This window comes from Monodon monoceros, unplaced genomic scaffold, assembly GCF_005190385.1.
Source record: "Monodon monoceros isolate NGI ecotype Baffin Bay Population unplaced genomic scaffold, NGI_Narwhal_1 Super_Scaffold_12, whole genome shotgun sequence".
In the NCBI taxonomy this organism is placed as follows: domain Eukaryota; kingdom Metazoa; phylum Chordata; class Mammalia; order Artiodactyla; family Monodontidae; genus Monodon; species Monodon monoceros.
The window spans coordinates 42,361,975-42,379,480 of NW_021703768.1; positions in this window are offsets into that span (position 1 = coordinate 42,361,975).

Here is a 17,506-nt window from a genome sequence, read left to right on the forward strand (position 1 = left end):
TAAGAGAGTAGAACTTAAATGTTCTTACAAAAAAAAAAAAGTTAAGTGTGTGAGGTGACGGAGGTGTCCATTATAACTCAAAGGGAGGGAATCCTTTCCCAATGTAAATGTGTGTCAGATCATCACAATGTTCACTTAAATATCATATTTGTCAATTATACCTCAATAAAGCTGGAAAAGAAGGGTATGAATGTGTACTTGTCTTCAAATATAGAATAATTTAATCAGATTCTCTTCTCAATGATTTGGGGTGTAGAGTGGGTGGAGGAAGGAATGAAACTTGTTACTGACCTTTTCCAGTTGGTACCCAACAAGGGTCCTTCTGCAGGGTGTCCTTCGAGCCAGTAGAACGAGACTGAGTTTAGTTCAGAAGCAAAGGAAAGCTTTATTCTTTGATCAAAGAGTGGAGAGGTGCCAGCTCGAGCTCTAGAGTACAACTCTTCCCACAGGCCAGCTATTGTTGGGCTGCTTCATAGGGCTCTCCTCAGTGTGTGGGGGGGGGGAAGGGGGGAGGGGCAGAGCACTCCTGCACAGGCGTGTTGTTCACAGCGTGGTCTCTGTGCACTGCGTGCCATCGCCATCTTTTTTTTTTTTTTTTTTTTTACATCTTTATTGGAGTATAATTGATTTACAATGGTGTGTTAGTAGTTTCTGCTTTATAACAAAGCGAATCAGTTATACATATGTTCCCATAACTCTCCCCTCTTGCGTCTCCCTCCCTCCCACCCTCCCTATCCCACCCCTCCAGGCGGTCACAAAGCACCGAGCTGATCTCCCTGTGCTATGCGGCTGCTTCCCACTAGCTATCTACCTTACGTTTGGTAGTGTATATATGTCCATGCCTCTCTCGCGCTTTGTCACAGCTTACCCTTCCGCCTCCCCATATCCTCAAGTCCATTCTCTAGAAGGTCTGTGTCTTTATTCTTGTCTTACCCCTAGGTTCTTCACGACGTTTTTTTGTTCCTTAAATTCCATATATATGTGTTACCATATGGTTTTTGTCTTTCTCTTTCTGACTTACTTCACTCTGTATGACAGACTCTAGGTCTATCCACCTCATTACAAATAGCTCAATTTCGTTTCTTTTTATGGCTAATATTCCATTGTATATATGTGCCACATCTTCTTTATCCATTCATCTGATGATGGACACTTAGATTGTTTACATCTCCGGGCTATTGTAAATAGAGCTGCAATGAACATTTTGGTACATGACTATTTTTGAATTATAGTTTTCTCAGGGTATATGCCCAGTAGTGGGATTGCTGGGTCATATGGTAGTTCTATTTGCAGTTTTTAAAGGTACCTCCATACTGTTCTCCACAGTGGCTGTATCAATTTACATTCCCACCAACAGTGCAAAAGGGTTCCCTTTTTCCACACCCTCTCCAGCATTTATTGTTTCTAGATTTTTTGATGATGGCCATTCTGACTGGTGTGAGATGATATCTCATTGTAGTTTTGATTTGCATTTCTCTAATGATTAATGATGTTGAGCATTCTTTCATGTGTTTGTTGGCAGTCTGTATATCTTCTTTGGAGAAATGTCTATTTAGGTCTTCTGCCCATTTTTGGATTGGGTTATTTGTTTTTTTGTTATTCAGCTGCATGAGCTGCTTATAAATTTTGGAGATTAATCCTTTGTCTGTTGCTTCATTTGCAAATATTTTCTCCCATTCTGAGGGTTGTCTTTTGGTCTTGTTTATGGTTTCCTTTGCTGTGCAAAAGCTTTGAAGTTTCATTACGTCCCATTTGTTTATTTTTGTTTTTATTTCCATTTCTCTAGGAGGTGGGTCAAAAAGGATCTTGCTGTGATTTATGTCATAGAGTGTTCTGCCTATGTTTTCCTCTAAGAGTTTGATAGTTTATGGCCTTACATTTAGGTCTTTAATTCATTTTGAGCTTATTTCTGTGTATGGTGTTAGGGAGTGATCTAATCTTATACTTTTACATGTACCTGTCTAGTTTTCCCAGCACCAGTTATTGAGGACGCTGTCCTTTCTCCACTGTACATTCCTGCCTCCTTTATCAAAGATAAGGTGACCACATGTGCGTGGGTTTATCTCTGGGCTTTCTATCCTGTTCCATTGATCTATATTTTTGTTTTTGTGCCAGTAGCATACTATCTTGATTACTGTAGCTTTGTAGTATAATCTGAAGTCAGGGAGCCTGATTCCTCCAGCTCCGTTTCTTGTTCTCAAGATTGCTTTGGCTATTCGGGGTCTTTTGTGTTTCCATACAAATTGTGAAATTTTTTGTTCTAGTTCTGTGAAAAATGCCAGTGGTAGTTTGATAGGGATTGCATTGAATGTGTAGATTGCTTTGGGTAGTAGAGTCATTTTCACAATGTTGATTCTTCCAATCCAAGAACATGGTATATCTCTCCATCTATTTGTATCATCTTTAATTTCTTTCATCACTGTCTTATAATTTTCTGCATACAGGTCTTTTGTCTCCTTAGGTAGGTTTATTCCTAAGTATTTTATTCTTTTTGTTGCAATGGTAAATGGGAGTGTTTTCTTAATTTCACTTTCAGATTTTTCATCATTAGTGTATAGGCATGCAAGAGATTTCTGTGCATTAATTTTGTATCCTGCTACTTTACCAAATTCGTTGATTAGCTCTAATAGTTTTCTGGTAGCATCTTTAGGACTCTCTATGTATAGTATCATGTCATCTGCAAAGAGTGATAGCTTTACTTCTTCTTTTCCGATTTGGATTCCTTTTATTTCCTTTTCTTCTCTGATTGCTGTGGCTAAAACTTCCAAAACTACGTTGAAAAAGAGTGGTGAGAGTGGGCAACCTTGTCTTGTTCCTGATCTTAGTGAAAATGGTTTCAGTTTTTCACCATTGAGGACGATGTTGGCTGTGGGTTTGTCATATATGGTCTTTATTATGTTGAGGAAAGTTCCCTCTATGCCTACTTTCTGCAGTGTTTTTATCATAAATGGGTGTTGAATTTTGTCGAAAGCTTTCTCTGCATCTATTTAGAGGATCATATGGTTTTTCTCCTTCAATTTGTTAATATGGTGTATCACATTGATTGATTTGCATATACTGAAGAATCCTTGCGTTCCTGGAATAAACCCCAGTTGATCATGGTGTATGATCTGTTTAATGTGCTGTTGGATTCTGTTTGCTAGTATTTTGTTGAGGATTTTTGCATCTATGTTCATCAGTGATATTGGCCTGTAGTTTTCTTTCTTTGTGACATCCTTGTCTGGTTTTGGTATCACGGTGATGGTGGCCTCGTAGAATGAGTTTGGGAGTGTTCCTCCCTCTGCTATATTTTGGAAGAGTTTGAGAAGGATAGGCGTTAGCTCTTCTCTAAATATCTGACAGAATTCACCTGTGAAGCCATCTGGTCCTGGGCTTTTGTTTGTTGGAAGATTTTTAATCACCGTTTCAATTTCAGTGCTTGTGATTGGTCTGTTCATATTTTCTATTTCTTCCTGATTCAGTCTTGGCAGGTTGTGCATTTCTAAGAATTTGTCCATTTCTTCCAGGTTGTCCATTTTATTGGCATAGAGTTGCTTGTAGTAATCTCTCGTGATCTTTTGTATTTCTGCAGCGTCAGTTGTTACTTCTCCTTTTTCATTTCTAATTCTATTGATTTAAGTCTTCCTTTTTTTCTTGATGAGTCTGGCTAATGGTTTATCAATTTAGTTTATCGTCTCAAAGAACCAGCTTTTAGTTTTATTGATCTTTGCTATCGTTTCCTTCATTTCTTTTTCATTTATTTCTGATCTGATTTTTATGATTTCTTTCCTTCTGCTAACTTTGGGGTTTTTTGTTCTTTCTCTAATTGCTTTAGGTGCAAGGTTAGGTTGTTTATTCGAGATGTTTCCTATTTCTTAAGGTAGGATTGTATTGCTATAAACTTCCCTCTTAGAACTGCTTTTGCTGCATCCCATAGATTTTGGCTCGTTTTGTCTCCATTGTCATTTGTTTCTTGGTATTTTTTAATTTCCTCTTTGATTTCTTCAGTGATCACTTCATTATTAAGTATTGTTCATCCTCCATGTGTTTGTATTTTTTACAGATCTTTTCCTGTAATTGATATCTAGTCTCATAGCGTTGTGGTCGGAAAAGATACTTGAAACAATTTCAATTTTCTTAAATTTACCAAGGCTTGATTTGTGACCCAAGATATGATCTGTCCTGGAGAATGTTCCATGAGCACTTGAGAAAAATGTGTATTCTGTTCTTTTTGGAAGGAATGTCCTATAAATATCAATTAAGTCCATCTTGTTTAATGTATCATTTAAAGCTTGTGTTTCCTTTTTTATTTTCATTTTGGATGATCTGTCCATTGGTGAAAGTGGGCTGTTAAAGTCCCCTACTATGAATGTGTTACTGTCGATTTCCCCTTTTATGGCTGTTAGTATTTGCCTTATGTATTGAGGTGCTCCTATGTTGGGTGCATAAATATTTACAATTGTTATATCTTCTTGGATCGATCCCTTGATCATTATGTAGTGTCCTTCTTTGTCTCTTCTAATAGTCTTTATTTTAAAGTCTATTTTGTCTGATATGAGAATTGCTACTCCAGCTTTCTTTTGGTTTCCATTTGCATGAAATACCTTTTTCCATCCCCTTACTTTCAGTCTGTATGTGTCCCTAGGTCTGAAGCGGGTCTCTTGTAGACAGAAAATATATGGGTCTTGTTTTTGTATCCATTCAGCCAATCTGTGTCTTTTGGTGGGAGCATTTAGTCCATTTACATTTAAGGTAATTATCGATATGTATGTTTCTATTCCCATTTTCTTAATTGTTTTGGGTTTGCCATTGTAGGTCTTTTCCTTCTCTTGTGTTTCTTGTCCAGAGAAGTTCCTTTAGCAGTTGTTGTAAAGCTGGTTTGGTGGTGCTGAACTCTCTCAGCTTTTGCTTGTCTGTAAAGGTTTTAATTTCTCCATCAAATCTGAATGAGATCCTTGCTGGGTAGAGTAATCTTGGTTGCAGGTTTTTCTCCTTCATCACCTTAAATATGACCTGCCAGTCCCTTCTGGCTTGCAGAGTTTCTGCTGAAAGATCAGCTGTTAACCTTACGGGGATTCCCTTGTGTGTTATTTGTTGTTTTTCCCTTGCTGCTTTTAATATGTTTTCTTTGTATTTAATTTTTGACAGTTTGATTAATATGTGTCTTGGCATATTTCTCCTTGGATTTATCCTTTATGGGACTCTCTGTGCTTCCTGGACTTGATTAACTATTTCCTTTCCCATACTAGGGAAGTTTTCAACTATAATCTCTTCAAATATTTTCTCAGTCCCTTTCTTTTTCTCTTCTTCTTCTGGAACCCCTATAATTCGAATGTTGGTGCATTTAATGTTGTCCCAGAGGTCTCTGAGTCTGTCCTCAATTCTTTTCATTCTTTTTACTTTATTCTGCTCTGCAGTAGTTACTTCCACTATTTTATCTTCCAGGTCACTTATCCGTTCTTCTGCCTCAGTTATTCTGCTATTGATCCCATCTAGAGTATTTTTAATTTCATTTATTGTGTTGTTCATCGTTGTTTGTTTCATCTTTAGTTCTTCTAGGTCCTTGTTAAATGTTTCTTGCATTTTGTCTATTCTATTTCCAAGATTTTGGATCATCTTTACTATCATTATTCTGAATTCTTTTTCAGGTAGACTGCCTATTTCCTCTTCATTTGTTAGGTCTGGTGGGTTTTTATCTTGCTCCTTCATCTGCTGTGTGTTTTTCTGTCTTCTCATTTTGCTTATCTTACTGTGTTTGGGGTCTCCTTTTTGCAGGCAGCAGGTTCGTAGTTCCCGTTGATTTTGGTGTCTGTCCGCAGTGGCTAGGGTTGGTTCAGTGGGTTGTGTAGGCTTCCTGGTGGAGGGGACTAGTGCCTGTGTTCTGGTGGATGAGGCTGGATCTTGTCTTTTTGGTGGGCAGGTCCACGTCTGGAGGTGTGTTTTGGGGTGTCTGTGGACTTATTATGATTTTAGGCAGCCTCTCTGCTAATGGGTGGGGTTGTGTTCCTGTCTTGCTAGTTGTTTGGCATAGGATGTCCAGCACTGTAGCTTGCTGGTCGTTGAGTGAAGCTGGGTGCTGGTGTTAAGATGGAGATCTCTGGGAGATTTTCGCCATTTGATATTATGTGGAGCTGGGAGGTCTCTTGTGGACCACTGTCCTGAAGTTGGTTCTCCCACCTCAGAGGCAGAGTACTGACTCCTGGCTGCAACACCAAGAGCCTTTCATCCACACGGCTCAGAATAAAAGGGAGAAAAAGTAGAAAGAAAGAAATAGTAGAAGAAGAAAGAAAGAAAGAAAGAAAGGAGGGAGGGAGGGAGGAAGGAAGGAAGGAAGGAGGGAAGGGAAAAAAGAAAGAGAGAAGATAAAGTAAAATAAAATAAAGTAAGATAAAATATAATAAAGTTATTAAAATAAATAATTATTAAGAGAAAAAAAAGAAAAAAAATTAAAAAAAAAAGGACGGATAGAACCCTAGGACAAATGGTGGAAGAAAAGCTATACAGACAAAATATCACACAGAAGCATACACATACACACTCACAAAAAGAGGAAAAGGGGAAAAAAATCATAAATCTTGCTCTCAAAGTCCACCTCCTCAATTTGGGATGATTCGTTGTCTAAAGGAGGGAAGGAAGGAAAGAAAGAAAGAAAGAAGATAAAGTAAAATAAAATAAAGTTATTAAAATAAAAAATAATTATTAAGAAAAAAATTAAAAACAAACAAAAAAAACGGACGGATAGAACCCTAGGACAAATGGTGGAAGCAAAGCTATACAGACAAAGTCTCACACAGAAGCATACACATACACACTCACAAAAAGAGGAAAAGGGGAAAAAATCATAAATCTTGCTCTCAAAGTCCACCTTCTTAATTTGGGATGATTCATTGTCTATTCATGCATTCCACAGATGCAGGTACATCAAGTTGATTGTGGAGCTTTAATCCGCTGCTTCTGAGGCTGTTGGGAGAAATTTCCCTTTCTCTTCTTTGTTCTCACAGCTCCCAGGGGCTCAGCTTTGGATTTGGCCCCGCCTCTGCGTGTAGGTCCCCGGAGGGCGTTTGTTCTTCGCTCAGACAGGACGGCGTTAAAGGAGCCGCTGATTCGGGGGCGCTGGCTCAGTCAGGCCGGGGAGAGGGAGGGGCACGGAGTGCGGGGCGAGCTTGCGGCGGCAGAGGCCAGCGTGACGTTGCACCAGCCTGAAGTGCGCTGTGTGTTCTCCCGGCGCAGTTGTCCCTGGATCCCGGGACCCTGGCAGTGGCGGGCTGCACAGGCTCCCCGGAAGGGGGTTGTGACCTGTGCTCGCACACAGGCTTCTTGGTGGCGGCAGCAGCAGCCTTAGCATCTCATGCCCGTCTCTGGGGTCCACGCTTTTAGCCGCGGCTCGCGCCCGTCTCTGGAGCTCCTTTAAGCAGCGCTCTTAATCCCTTCTCCTCGCGCCCAGGAAACAAAGAGGGAAGAAAAAGTCTCTTGCCTCTTCGGCAGGTCCCTCCCGGCTAGCCGTGGCGCACTAACCCCCTGCAGGCTGTGTTCACGCCACCAACCCCAGTCCTCTCCCGGCGCTCCCACTGAAGCCCAAGCCTCAGCTCCCAGCCACGCCCGCCCCGGCGGGGGACCAGACAAGCCTCTCGGGCTGGTGAGTGCCGGTCGGCCCTGATCCTCTGTGTGGGAATCTCTCCGCTTTGCCCTCCGCACCCCTGTTGCTGTGCTCTCCTCCACGGTCCCGAAGCTTTCCCCCTCCGCCACCCGTAGTCTCCGCCCGCGAAGGGGCTTCCTAGTGTGTGGAAACGTTTACTCCTTCACGGCTCCCTCCCACTGGTGCCGGCCTGTCCCTATCGTTTTGTCTCTGTTTATTCTTTTTTCTTTTGCCCTACCCAGGTACGTGGGGAGTTTCTTGCCTTTTGGGAGGTCTGAGGTCTTCTGCCAGCGTTCAGTAGGTGTTCTGTAGGAGTTGTTCCACGTGTAGATGTATTTCTGGTGTATCTGTGGGGAGGAAGGTGATCTCCGCGTCTTGCTCTCCCGCCATCTTCCCGGAAGCCCCTCTGCCATCTTGAATTGAGGTGCCGTTGGCAGCTCTTCTCCAGGCAGCTACGGAGCTGAGGTGTCAGGCTGGCGGTTAGGTGCTGGAAACTCTAATCTGACATGTTCGGTGCAAAGCCTCTGCACACGGCCCCCTATAGGCCCCCTATAGGCAAGTGAAACTAGACTAAGCACAAAAGAAGAGTTTAGACCTTATCTTATTATCTATATTCCATCTTACTTTCCCTGGGGTCCGTAGTGGGCTTTGCCAGTGACACTTTACCACCCCCTTCTGTTTCCTCATACCCTCTCGACAAAGTTTGTTGTCAAACTTGTTGATCTTTTCAGAGTGTGTTATTCAAACTGAACTGATAAAAATGGTAATATGTATCCTTTATTATAAATGAGACCGTTAATTTTGAAAAGTCAGACAAAAAAGTCACTCAATTGTGATTTTAATTAAAGCAACCTGGTCAGACAGTGGTTTTCTCTTGGGGGCACCAGAGCCAAGTCTCTCTACAAGATGAATGATAGCTTGTCTCCCGTGTCCTTATTTTAGAACTATTTCTACAATTCCCGTCCAGTTATAGACACTACCGGCATCTGAGTGGCCCAATCTCATGAAGAGGGAAAACCTGGATTCTTAAGAAAACTAAAAATGCAAATACTTTGGATCTGTTGAGTGTTCTCAGCTGTGATTAAGGATGGGCACTTATTTCCACCTCTAAGAATCAGGACTTTGCTCTTTACCTGAAGTTGTTGTCAGATATGAGAAGAACTGGAAGATAAGTTTGGTAGGACAAGTACTAAATCTTGATGCGCCTTGCAGAGTGATTTCCAAGAAATTTCCTGAAAGGTTGTCCAGATAAGCAGAAAGAACAAAGGAGATTTCTTGTTACTTAGATCAAGCTATTACAATTAGAGCACCTCTGAAGAAGAAATGTTTGTACCCCAATAAGGCCCCAAATCAATGAAGACGTGAGTGTCACAGGCTGGGTCCCCTGGGTAGCAAACTTGAACAGAGAGAGCAGTGTGTGGGATGCTTCTGAAAGTGTGCTTGACACCTGCAGAAGGAAAGAGAAGAAATCAGGATTGAGCACCAGGAGAAGTTGAACTTCAATGCTGGATATCTCAATGGAAGACACAGTCAACCCTGCAGGGAGTTCTGAAGATGGAATCATATTCAGAGGGACCCCACGTTGGAGAAAGGAGGGAAAATACCTTGTATCTCTTGTTGATTAGTCACTGGATATGGGCTGCCCAGGAAAAAGGTAAGACTCTGTGTGTGTGTGTGTGTGTGTGCGCGCGCGCGCGCATGTGTAGGTCTCTCTTTGGCTGAGGCCATCCCTGTGGGGATGGCCAGCCAAAAGCAGTTTGTCTGCCGCACTCCCGGTAGGAATAATTCCTTCCGTCTTGAAGGGAGTGCTAAGTGGAGCACCACAGTGTCTACCACGCTGAATGATGTGGAAGTGAAGGAGTTATGGTAAAAGGATTGTGCCGTGAAAGCTGGTAGGATTGTTTCTTGCCTTTGAGGGAAATACAAAAGGAAGAATGCACTCAGAGTCAGGTAAGGTATTCCTTCACAAAGAACACTCTGTTGCTTATTTAGCACTGCTAGTGGATATTCTTGGCTTACCTGAACTGTGATCAAAAGGGTATAAATATTCTTATCCAAATCTAGATACCTAAAAAAAAAAAAGGGCAGGGGGTGGGGGATAGATAACCTATTCCTAGAGGACAGCTTTAGGACCCAAAGCGAGGAAGGGAGACACTCATCTTTCAGATAGTGTCTGGCCACTTTTACTTGAGTTAATCCAAGCTCATAAGTGGAGAAATTCGTGCAAATTTCTCAGTTTGTGTGTATGTACGTGAATATGTTGGAGGTGTTTGAATGCATTTTTTTGTTTGTGCATTTGTTTTTTCTTTAAATTTATTTATTAATTTATTTTACTTTTGGCTGTGTTGGGTCTTCGTTGTGGTGCACGGGCTTCTCGCTGCGGTGGCTTCTCTTGGTTCGGAGCACAGTCTCTAGGTGCGCGGGCTTCAGTAGTTGTGACACACGGGCTCTAGAGCGCAGGTCCAGTAGTTGTAGTGCATGGGCTTAGTTGCTCCACGGCATGTGGGATGTTCCCGGACCAGGGCTTGAACCCATGTCCCTTGCATTGGCAGGCAGATTCTTAACCACTGTGCCACCAGGGAAGCCCCTGTCCATTTGTTTTTACAAAAATTTGGTAGTGCTCTTGGCCTTTTTGTAGCTTTTTATTCCTTGGAGATCTATGTTTATTTTTTGTAAACATAAGAAACAACAGATATTTTATAGTGTGTATTTTATAATTCTAATTTTGAAGTCTCTGTGGTCTGGTTCTATTGTCTTATTTCTGCTTATTCTCACTCCTGTTGTCTGGTTTATGTGACTGATCATATGTGACCATGTGCTGGTCATTGTACTTGATATATAATTTAGGAATGATTGTTCAAGGCTGTGGTTCCTTGGACTATCTGGATGACCCAAACCTGGGTTGCAAATTCACACAACAGCTGGTGTAGTTTTGGCTTTTCATTTGCCTGAGGGTACAGGCCTTTGGATCCCAGTTTAATATATTTGGGGAAGAAGTGAGACTCCCCAGTTCTGGTGGGCCCCAGGCTTTGACTTCTTCCTTTTGCTTTTTGAGGCCACCAAAACAGCACCTCAGCTTTGCATGTGTCTTCATGTTTGATGGTTGCTGTTGGGTCAAAGTAGCTTCATGTGCTCAGTTTACCTCCCTGGATTTGCCTTCTAGATTTTTGCATATTAAGTCCTCACTATCTTGTTAGCTTTTAGGTTTTATTAGTTAAAAAAAGTAAAAAATTAATTTCACCCAGTTTTTCGTTTATTTGTTTTGTTTGGGGTTTTTTTTAGTTGTTCTTATTGGAAGGGAGGAAACCTCTGGTGCTTCTTGTCTATGGCCAAAACCTGTGGCATTCTCTATGAGAATTCAAGGGAGATCAGGAGACATCTTATTTAGTATCTCAAACTTTCAAGCTTATTTTGTTGGTTGAAGTTGAGTCAAATAGAATCATATATTAGCACTGCATTGTTCTAAGGATTAAAATAAATAAAAATTGAAAATTCTCATTAAGCATGGATCTGATTTTCCATCTCAAATGTAACCACATAAGTATAAGATGTTATATTAAATTATCATAATTTCTCTAAAACTAACAGAACGTGATACCCAAACTTTAAAAAATAAAGCTATAGAAATACATGCATTATCAATGACATTTTCATTTTTAAGTTATTTAGAATTTACTGGAGGTGGGATTAACTTTTGATAGGTTATTTGAGGATGAGAAAATTAAAAAGGAGAAGTCAAGTATTTTTTTCAGTGCAGAGAGGCAGTTATTTTCAGTGATAGGAAGAAAATTCAGGTCTTCCTTATAATTATAGAGCTAGCACATAGTAATTACATGAGAAAAACCTCTCATAGATAACGATGCAATCTAAGCCATCCAGTTTAGGGTAATTTTCCTTATTTAAAAAGTGCCAAACACAATTAATGTTGAATAACTTTCAAAAGAATAATGAAATTTCATTTCCCCCATTCAAGATGACTCCAACCTAGAGACACAAGTTCCTCATTTCAGGGACTAGTTACCCACAAATGAACCCTTATGACATAAGTGAAACCTGAAACTCTTCAAGTGCTAGATTTATTTCCATGAGGTTGATGTAAACCAAAAAGATTCATTCTCTCAAAGGAATTGTTTCATCTCCCCTGCAATGCTGTGGCTTATAATAGAGTTATTATTAGCTTTGACCACAGTTACATCACTGGGACAGCCTCCCCACCTGCTCGGACCAAGAGTGATGTCCCTGTCTCTGGAATGCTGTTTGCACTTCCTCTTCATACCACTCAACTGACACTTAGCTTTGCTAAATGTTACTTAGCCTTTTATGTGCATGGCTATCTCCTCAAGGAAACCAAACCCTTGAAGGGCAAGGGCCCTGCCACACCAGGCCTTGTTATAGGTCCCTGAAGTGCCCAGTCCCAGCACCTTCTACACAAGATGCTCAATACATGTTTGTTGATGGTAATGATAATTCATATTTTGACTTGGGCGAAAAATGTATCTTATTCATTATGTTACCTCAGCTCCTGGCACATTCCCTGGCCCAGAATAGAAACTCAAGTAAAGTTTACTGAATGAATGAACAAATAAATGAAGGGATGAGTCGTTAGATAAAAACCTGGTTAGAAACATACACACAGAGAAAGGAGATCATCATGATCAGATTATTTTTCAGGCTTTCTTTTTTTTTTTCTTTCTTTCTTTTTTTCTTCTTTTAGTTTACCATGAAAGGATAGACAAACTATGACATGATCAGTTTAATCAAGTACCGTTAAATCCCACACCCCTTTTACTTGCCTCAGGCATATAGCGTATAAATGTCAAGTGTCCTGACTCTCCCGCCAATGCCATATATTTTGTTTTGTGAACAAACTGAGAAGTCCAGTGTCTGTGACATTCCGTCCCTGATCTTCTGCTCTACTTTAGAAGGAGAATGTGGGACTTCCCTGGTGGTCCAGTGGTAAAGACTCTGTGCTCCCAACGCAGGGGGCATGAGTTCGATCCCTAGTCAGGGAACTAAGATCCTGCATGTCACAGGGCGTGGCCAAAAAAAATAAAAATTAAAAATAGAAGGAGAATGTGACCCATTCCCTGGAATTTGGAGAAAACAGGACATTGGAAAACCCTATTTGACCATAACAAGAGACAAGTGTCAAAATGGTATAAAGGAACAGCTTTAAATATCACTCCTCTCATCTAAAAGTTAAGTGTATCACTACTGGGTTAGCACTGAATTGTTCCTTTGCTAGAGTATTATTTTCTTTATTGGATGTATTATTCTCTAAGATTCCTTTTAGCTCAAAGATCAGTGTTTTTGTAGGGAGTATAGAGTTTGGAATTTGATGATCTGAGTGTCAAATTCTAGCTTCACTTTTCACAAAGTTGACTTTGAGCAAATCATGTAATCTGCTGACACCCCGACCCCTGCCCAGTTATTTCTGTGTAGACTGGGGTTTATAATTCCTGCCCTGTTTCTCATAGCATAACCATGAGACTCATTGGGGAAATGCATATGAAAATACGTTAAGTATTAAACTATTCAGGTATTAGACATTAATGATAATTAAAGAAGATAAATATCTTCCCAAGAGACTCGAGACCAGCGGGCTGAGCATTTCCTGAAGGGTGTTTCAGAGAACATGATTTTTTTTTCACAAATGGTAATAGCCATGACATGACAAAATCATTTCAAACAAGAATGGGAAATTCTATGCTAAACAAAAGTAAGCAAATTCTTTTATTGTAGGACTTAGCAGAGCTGTTAACATGGTCATGTGCTTTGTGAATCTCTGAGCATTTCCCAGTGTAAATGGACAGGGTATCTTATAGGATTAGGATTCCATGGAGTATAACTTGGGGAGCATTGAGCTAGTTCATTGCCCAGACCAATCTCACACTAAGTCAGTGCTACTCCAAGTACCGAGAAATGTTTGTTCCCTATCTGTGATGAGAAAAAGAGTTTATGAGAGAACAGAAATCAACACATGCTTCCTTCATCAGGAAAGTCTTCTTACCGGAAAAAGAAAGTCAGTCAGCTGAGCACAGCTGATTTATTTTGGCGCAAGCTCCTCATCGGCTTGCATACCAGCAGTGGTCCTGTACTACTTTTTGAGGCATGGAGAAGGCTGGAAAGTGACTCTGGAGGGGAAAATGAAGGCGATCCAGAACAGTGTCACTTACTACTAAGCTCAGAAAACAAATAGTTATAATATATAATAGCCAAGGCTCTTGGTTTCTGTTGGCCTCTCTTATCAAAACTTTTGCCAATCAAGGCATTTTTCTTCTTTTCAGTGCTGTCATAGTACCAGAGTACCAACTTGCCTTTGGACTGAGATTCCCACTTTTTCCAGAATTTAATTCTCAAGATGAAAAGAGAGTGGGCACGTTTGCCACCATCAACCTCATAAATCCACACACTAAAAATTACGTTAATCAGCACTATTTTAACTGAAAGGCCTCACTTATTTGATTTCTCTCTTATTTTTAGAGATAAATTTGATTTAATATTGCTTGCATATACTCAGACTCCCCATTAAACACACATCCCTGGTATAAACCTATTGATCTTGACTTGACAGCTCCCTAAAAGCCCTTTGCCCTTGGGATTATCATGACATTATTCGGTTAGGACACCCCATGGAAATAGTGTTCCCATTAAATGTCAGTTTGTAGGAGTGAGGCTGTGGTTTCAGGCCTTCGAGCAGTGAAACACCTGGATGCTCTGTGGAGAGCAAGGCTAAGTAACTGCTCTTTGTGTATAACCCACTAGAGCACTTATCACAGTTGACGTGTTGCTTGGTTGGCGTGTCTGACTGGGAGCTACTCGAAAACAGATACTCTGTATTATCTCTCTTTTACTTCTATTGTCTCCTACAGTTACCAAGTGAACATATGCTGACTTCCTAACAAACTGGCCCCAAATCCTATATCCCAATGAATGTTTTCTTTTAAACAAGATTACCTTTGGAGGCAATGTAACGGTTCCAACAATACTGTCATTGCTGAAAGATCTTTGTCTGTGGCAACCTTTATTGGGCAGTCTTGATAGTAGGAAATATTTGTCTTTTGAGGATAGGTTTTTAGGTTTATTATTTTCCTTGATGGCTACCAAGCCTTGGAAGAAGTCATGCAGCTGAGACCATTTTGAGTCAAAAAAGAGTTGCAGGGGCTTCCCTATTGGGGCAGTGGATAAGACTCCACACTCCCAATGCAGGGGGCCTGGGTTTGATCCCTGGTCAGGAAACTAGATCCCACGTGCTGCAACCAAGTGTTCTCATGCCACAACTAAGGAACCTGTATGCCGCAACTAAGGAGCCGGTGAGCCGCAACCAAGGAGCCCTGGAGCCACAACTAAGGAGCCCGCCTGCTGCAACTAAGACTTGGCACAACCAAATAAATAAATAAATATAAAGAAAAAAATAAGATAGCACTGCAGTGTTGAAATAATAATTTAAAAAAAGAGCTGATTTATAACATAATTGTATTGGTTTTGCTATTTGGCTGGGATATCATTTCAGGCTCAGCTGTAGAGGACAGAATCCACTCTTGCTAATTCAAGCAAGAAGTAATTCAGTACAGGGTGTAAAATGGAAGTTGGAAAACAAACTTCAGGTTGTTTTTTCAAGAGTGACTCTCTAGGTCATGCCCTAGAACAAAGCTTCCAAGGGAGCGTCTATCTACCTTTGTTAAGATTGGGGAGATGCTGGCTCCAAAAGCACACCATCACTGCTGCCCTTAATGCCCTTGTGTTCCCTGATCAGGAAGCTTCCCCTACAGCTGCAGGTGCTGGTATTCTGCCACACCTGCTGTCATCAATACCAGCAACATGACTATGCCTTTGACACCAAAATACCATCTTCGCCTTTTGCAGAGGTAGAAAAGCCAAATGCCTTCATGACCCGGCTTGCCGACAGGAAGGGAAGGAGTGAGGCCTCCACCAGACTCCTGCTGTCACATCTTGTGTGTGTGCACCTAAGGCTGAGCCTAAACCATATCTGGAATGGGAGAACAGAAAAGTCCTTTCTAGATTATAGAGCCTGCAGTACACCAAGCTTCTAGAACAGAGCTCCTCAGGGTGTGGTCCTCCAACATCCTGCATCAGAATCTCTTGGAGAATTTGTTAAAATGCAGATTCCCTGTCCCCATGCCAGCCCTCTGAGGTTAAGGCCCTCTGCATTCTAGGCACACTTCTCAGGTTGTTTTTACATTTATCACCAAGAGTTTCAAAGTGTAGTTTATCACCTGCTAATGGATGGCGAAATCAGTTTAGTGGGCTGTGATTAGCATTTTTTTTTTTTTTGCGGTACGCGGGCCTCTCACTGCTGTGGCCTCTCCCGTTGCAGAGCACAGGCTCCGGACGCGCAGGCTCAGCGGCCATGGCTCACGGGCCCAGCCGCTCCGCGGCATGTGGGATCTTCCCGGACCGGGGCACGAAGCCATGTCCCCTGCATCGGCAGGCAGACTCTCAACCACTGCGCCACCAGGGAAGCCCTGATTAGCATTTTTTAGAAAAGAAATAGTGTATAATAAAATAGACGGTATCTGAATGTATCGCATTAGTAAAGGTAAAGTGTTATTTCATAAAACTTTTGTTTTAGTTAGGTAGATATAGATATAAACTGGATCACAAGACCAAACATATTTCTTGTCATGCCGTGTGGTGAACAAGGTTTGAAAAATTCTTCTCCAGGAGGAGGTGAAACGTCTGTCAGGTGCTAATCCTCCAAGTCACCACCACCAGTAAACAAACTGCAGGAAATTCAAGAAAGAAGTTTCAAAATGTCCTGTGCAACCACAGATCGTTATTATACGTGTTTAATCTCCCAAGAGACTACTATGAAGAGTACAATTAGAGAAGAAACGGGTACTTATTAAACATCTACTGTGGGCCAGACAGTCTGCCAAGTGTGTTCTCTATTTTCCTGGGTGAGCCTCATAACTACCAGTTCACAGATAGGAAATGTGGCTCAGAAGTTCAGTAACTCCCCCAAAGTCTCCTAGGTAGGAAGTGATGGAGCTCGGCATAGGGGATATAGAACTCTCCCCTGTATAGTAGTCTGCCCCTCTGGAGTGGAAAAGAGAAACCTTGCTAGAACACTACTGTTATTTATTGGAAGAAAGAAATGAGCTCCTCTTGACGAGGCTTCTGGTTTCTTACTAGTGAAGGGATAGCATCTTCATTGAGCTGCATCAGCCACTGAACAAATATTTCTGTTTAGTTGTTATTCTCAAGATTTTTCCATAGCAATTTTAATTATTTCAGATTATCAAAGTAATATAATTTATTAGAGAAAACTTGGAAAATAAGAAAAGAGTGTAAGGGAGAATACAAAAATCTCAATAATCCCACTCTTAAAGCTAACCACTTCCACCCACAAACACACACATAAACACAAATTGGGACTATATTTTTATATTAATATACACATATATATGTATATATGGTATCCTAATTTTGTTAATGACATTTACTTGTGCCACTAAATACTCATTAAAAGCATACATTTTGGGCTTCCCTGGTGGCGCAGTGGTTGGGAGTCCGCCTGCCGATGCAGCGGTCGCGGGTTCGTGCCCCAGTCCGGGAGGGTCCTGCGTGCCGCGGAGCGGCTGGGTCCGTGGGCCGTGGCTGCTGGGCCTGTACGTCTGGAGCCTGTGCTCCGCGGCAGGAGAGGCCACGGCAGTGAGAGGCCTGCGTACCGCAAAAAAAAAAAAAAAAAAATACATTTTAAACAATCTCATAGAATTCAATTTAATAAATATGTTGTTATTCATTTAAGTGAAGTCCTACTTTCAGACATTTAGGTTAACTTGAATTTTCAGCTATTAAATAATGCTGGGATTAAGATCCTTAATCATGAATCTTGTTGTGATCTTTGATCTCCTTTATAATAAACTG